We start from the raw sequence: 6296 nt of genomic DNA, 5'->3' as shown, positions 1-6296 counted from the left end.
CCAAAAACGGGCCAGCCGAGCCTCGAGGAGGGACTCTAGTTGCGTTAAGAGTCCCCCCCCACTGCTATCTTGGCCGTCGGTGTCCGCTGCATCCACCTGGGTGGATGCAGCTGCCATCTCAGGCCGGGCGCTCTCCACCGCCCCCAACCTCACCATCACCCCGACGTGTCTTCGCTCCCGGGCGTACTCGGGAGGTCGCGGAAGCACGTCGGCCAACTCGTCCAAATTGACCGGGGATGTAATGCCCCACTCCGCGAGGTGATCGACGATCACCTCGTCGTAGAAGGCCGCCGTCTCGACGGCATTCTTAGCGCGATCAAGCGCGTCCTCCGCAGCCTTTTGGTGACGGTCCCGGCTCTCAGCGGTCCGGGACAGCATCCCCTCCAGCATACTCACCCTCTTCCTGAGGGCTTTGAGCTGCTCCTCCACCGTTTGTTGCCCCTGAGCGGCAGGGGGGGCCGGGGGGGGAACCACGCCCGGTCCCGTGCCCCGACGCTCATCGCCGAAACGTGGCCATTCGGGGATGGTCGTGCCGCCACCAGGGGGAACACTCCCCACGGTAGGAGACGCTCCTACGCCTTCCCTACCCTTCGCAGACGCAGGTTCGCCCACGGCCCCTGCGGTGCAAGCCGTGGGTAGCCCGTCGTTGGATGACGACGAAAGGGGAACCGGGACGATATCCTCCTCACGCCGGGCCCTGGGTGTCCGAACACCCTGGGCCGGTACGCCTATTCTCTTTTCTGTACTCATTCCATTGGTGTGTTAGAAGAGTGGTTTAATTTCGGAGTTTTCCTTCTCCTAGGACGGTTCCCATCCAAGGGTAACGAGCCCGTCCTGCCCGGGTGTGGAATCGGGGTTTTCCTTCCCCTAGGTACGCTCTTAGTCTGGCCGCTCCCCGTGGACCTGTCCGGCAAGGGTGACCCTGCCAGGAACCGAAGTTCCCGCCGGCATAGCTCCACGGATCAAGACGGCACTCAAGCTCGGGGACCACGACAAGGTGGCGCACCATCCCCCGAGAAACCCTAACTTAACCTAACCTAACCTAACCTAACCTAATCTAACCTAACCTCTTCTTTCTGCATTCCCTCTCGCAAAATTTCCACAATGGTTAGGACATCTTTTTTCATCCAATCAAGTCGTTATTTTCCACAAAATAACTACTTGATTTTGGAGGGGGGAGCAGGGGGAGGGGCGAAGCCCCTCTCCCTGCGGGGGGGCGCAGCCCCCCTGCCTACACGCTTGAAACACGAACGAAATGTACGTGAGATCAAAAATAATGTCTGTTACAGACATTATTTCAAAAAAAGCGTCCAATCGTTCATCAAAATCGAACGTTTTCTTAAATGCAAATTTGGCCAAATAATGATCAAAAAGATATTCTTTACGAACATAGAGGCATTTTCTATGAAACGACCTTTCAAGATACGACTACAAAAGCGTATAAACAAACATGTGCCCAAACACACGCAGAACACATTCATATATAGGATGTCCAAAAATTACATATTGTTCAGTAGACTTCTTTTCTCTGTAACTTCTAAACAAACAACGATCGCGGCCTAAAACCTTCATATTATTATTCGGGACAATGACCTTGACAACATATGTAAAAATTATTGAAATCGGAGGTGGCTCCCTTATTGTAAATAATTATCCAGGATGCTTGAGCAGGTGCAAGTCAAAACACAAGATGTTTGCGTGAGTAATTCTTTATTATTTGATACCGAAAAAAATTACAAACGTTTTAATTTCTTTCATAGTGTGAAGCATTACCCTACTGCTTCCCAGCAAACACTCGAGGACAGCAAAACATACTACGAGTTTACAAATTGTAGTGAACTACTCACAGTATGAGTGCTCTGTGGTTTTTCTTATAATTTTTATTATACAATTTTGCTCATACATTGATGAAGATCTGAACGAAGGTATGAAAACCTTTGGAATTGTTTTTGTTTTAATAAATAATAAAGAACTCACTAACACAAACATCTTGTATTTTAATTCACAGTTTTTAAGCATTCTGTTTTATTATCTCACAAGCTCATTTAATTAATCTAATGTCAAAATTTTGATATTGATTATTTATTATCTCTTTATTTATTTATTTACGGAAAATATACAAACAAATACAATCCTATAAAAAAATTTTAGTTTTTTTAAATATTACAATATTTGAATATTCTTTGTGTAAGTTAAAAATTAAATAGGTAATGTAAAAAAAAAAATGTAAAACAGAAAAAAGGTAAGAAAACCATTAGTACATTATGATTAGCAACAATATGTAACTTATTTTTCTCTCTTTATGAGATTGTTTCTGTAAATACTTAACGTATTCGAGACGTCCTATAACAAAACTATTCTCAAAATCCGGCAATTCTTATTTTAAGAATATTATGATCCACATGCTGAGTCACTGATCTCGAATGTGTTAATGTCAAAATGTTTACAATGATTATTTATTCTTGTAGTTACTTATTTATTTTATGGGAAGACTTCTACAGAGAATATAAACAAAGGTTTAATTACAATAATACAATATTTAAACTATTTTTTGTTCTAAATATTGTTTCTCTTTTGTATGTAACAAAATTATTAGATAACAAAAAGATTAAATAAATAAACAATCAGTAATACATTCATATGCTGAGTTATCGGTCTCAAATGTGATAAATAAATAATTACATAAAAACTCATTATCACTATCTTCTATGCCAAAATGTAGATATTTATTATTTATTTAGTTACTTATTTACGCGAATAAAATTTCACAAAAGAATCTCATTTTCTTCATAATATTACAATATTATACAAAAGTTTTAAATTTTCTTTGTACGTAAAAATTAGAATGTTAAAACCAAAGGAAGAAAAATAAAAAACTTTTAGTGTATCATTATTTGCAACAATAAATAACTTGAATAAAGATCCAAATAAAATTATTAGAAATAATTTGGCAATTTTTTCAAATCAAAGTAAACAATTTTAACACATTCGAAACTGACGTCCTATAAGTAAAAGTATTCACAAAATTAGACATAGCCTACATGCTCATTGACATGACCCACACCGAGTCATCGATCTCGAATATAGTAATATCGAGATGGTGATAATGATTAGTTAGTTATGTATTTATTTATTTATTTTATGTAAAGACTCTTACAAAAAATACAGATTTATAATTTTTGTAATTACAATAATAGAATATTTCAAATATTCTTTATTCAAAATATTGTTTCTTGTTTGTATGTAACAAAATTAATAATAAGTAAAAAAAAGATCAAAGAAATAAATAACTATAACAATCAGTAATACATTCATATTTCCACCACAAAATGTAACTTACAATTTTTTTCCTTACTTTATGAGATTCTTCCCGTAATTAATCCTTTCGTTACTATGGATGAGATATCTCGCCAACACGATATCATTTATGCGACGCTTTAGACGAGATATTTCGCGTCACAACTTTCGTTATTTGAAAGTGCTATAGACGAAATATCTCGTATACTTTAATTTGTAATCTAAAAATTTAGAATAAAGAATCCATTTAAAGACATTTTATTGATATCTCGTACATAACACAGCACAATAGAAATTGCGACGCGAAATATCTCGTCATTAGCGTCATCTCAAGCGACATTGTGATGGAGAAATATCTCGTTCTCGGTAACAAAAAGATTAATTAAATAAATAAGTATAAGTAAACAGACTCATTATCGACACATCTCGATATTAGAATTATTTAGTTTCATTAACAAAATATGCGAGTAATCGTTCGTAATTTGCTAATTAAAATGAAACATCCATGCTATCGCGATCAGCCATCGTTATTTTTCATCTGCCATTATGTATATGCTATATTATATGCTGTTGTGTTAGCTCTTCCCGCACCGTTGCTACGGGTAACAACTGTAAGCGCGCGAAGCGCGGCGGGCAGTCTTACGCGCGTAAGATAGCCCGATGCATGCTTATTCGCGGATCTTTGTTAATTAAAATTTCAGTAACTATTGCGAATCTAGCAAAATGATATAGGACTTTTCACCTCAGTTTTATTCCTTCTACCTGTCTACGAGAGATGTTAAACCAATTCTGGGACACCCTGTATATACACATGTAACATGTTCAACTTGTAAATTTTTACAAGTGAGTATTTTTTTGGATTGAAATCTCAATTCTTAATTCATATGGGATGCTGGATTTGCATCCAGCCGAGAGGTATCTGGAATCTCTCATATGTGAGAGACCCCGGATACCCCCCTAACTAATTTTTAAAATATTGCAAAAAAATCTCCTCGGCCAGGAGTCGAACCTGGAATCTCCGGCTTTTCGTGCCATCGTCTTCCCTGTTAGGTCACCGAGGCACTTGGAGTTGGTCTCGCAATATTTATACATATATCAAAGATGGTCTGATACTGGTGATAACGCTTAGGTTTCAGTTATTATTTCACTTTTAGTGCAATGCTGACTGGTTTGTTTGAACTAGATGGAACAATACTAGATGGGACAACGCAGGATGATATTTGTCATAAAAACAAGTGAAACAATAATTTTCACGACACTGTGCACATCGTATGAACGCTGCAGTTTTACATTGACATGGTTTCTTTAAAATATCTATTGAAAAACATACTTCGTTGACATTCATAAGTATCTCTTTCTCGTTTGTTAATTTGGAAGCAAACCATGCATATTGTAACATATTTCGAAACCTCGGGGCGGATAATTGATGATGTATGATTGAATGAATTTTTATGCAATTTTCACGAGATGTTATTTCGCAGTTTTGTTCTATTAAAGTTGAATAATTCTGCAAACGTATTATAAAATTTTTGACTTGTCTATAAAAATAAACGTCACACGTTGATTGGTTGACATAAAGGTGTGCACTTTGGAGAAACACCTTTAATAGTACATGTTTCTGCATTGCCATCATCAAGAAAAATTTCGTCATACAATGCAGAATTAGTTTGACCGGGCCACGAATCTATTATTAAAAGAAAGTTTCCTTTGGTTACATATGGTGATAATATTTCTTTTAAATATTGTGTATACAGATTTGTTGTGAGTTTTCCGGACTTCGAAGATGTTACTACAACATTTGTATGTATAGTAGAAAATTTATCGATAGCTTGTTGTACTTTTGGACCGAACACTTCTGTCGCTTCTTGTAAACATAAGAATATGCTTTAAAACATGTTGCACATATTTTTAAATGTTGCGTACACTTATTTATCCGTTTCTTATAAACACACTTAGTAATTAGTATTAATCTATTTATTTTTAAACCACATGTTTTAAATCACGAATTTGTTATGCAAAACAATGCACTTTTATAACATGCAATAAATAAATAAAAAATGTATTACTTACATTTAGATTATACTGTAAAATTTTGAAAAAAAAGTATATCGGGACTCGAACCAGCAGCATCGACACTACTAACCTAGTACGCTACCGCTACGCTACGCGCTCTTTGATTAAGCGATCTATTTAATATCCTTATAAAGTAACTCGAAATTTTCAAATTTGATTTTCTCGCGAATACTTGAGTAGTGCGTCTTATTACTTTACCCTGCAATACTCCACATAGTCATCTATCCATCCTATAAATTTCGTCCAAATCGATTGGTACAACGTCGCGACCTCCCCTTGTGAGATACTGGGAACGAAATTCGGAACAGAGTTACATTTTACTTGTGACACAATAAGATTATCACTTCGTGACATTAAAATAGAAGTTATATACTACATCTGCACAAAATTGCAAGTAAAAGAACGTACTTTTTACATTAAAAAGTTAAGCCTCAAACCGAAGTCTGTACTACAGTATGCTGCTTGCAAACTCCCCACACGTTATAAACTTGCGACAAAAACAACGATTACGCTCATAACGTAATAATAAAGTTTTTTGTGTGCGTTCTACTAATTCCAATAATTTCTAGCACATGACAGTACTTAATAGCTGAGATCAGCCGAGGGACGGAATTAGGCGCGGGGACGGGATTTGGGCTCCTTACTCTATATTAAAAAGTGTGTTTATATGAATATATAAGCAAATAAAATAATTATTTTCACATTTCTTCAAAATGGGAGTAGTATATATACACGCTGCCGTGTTTGTCTCAACACAAAAGAGAAAAAAAAAGAGTAGAAACGTTTTGCTACTAGTTTTGTAATTTTTGTTTTTCTACACATATTACTTTTACATCATTAACCTAACATCTGACTGTTGCTCGTTATTTACCTTCTCAAGACAATTATTTGTTTGTAAAATAACACAGCCACACAAAAAAAAAAAA

The sequence above is a fragment of the Pseudomyrmex gracilis genome, unplaced genomic scaffold (genome assembly GCF_002006095.1).
Source record: "Pseudomyrmex gracilis isolate BER0280 unplaced genomic scaffold, ASM200609v1 scaffold_480, whole genome shotgun sequence".
NCBI lineage: Eukaryota > Metazoa > Arthropoda > Insecta > Hymenoptera > Formicidae > Pseudomyrmex > Pseudomyrmex gracilis.
The sequence above is the reverse complement of the archived record's forward strand: the minus strand, read 5'-3'. Positions refer to the sequence as shown.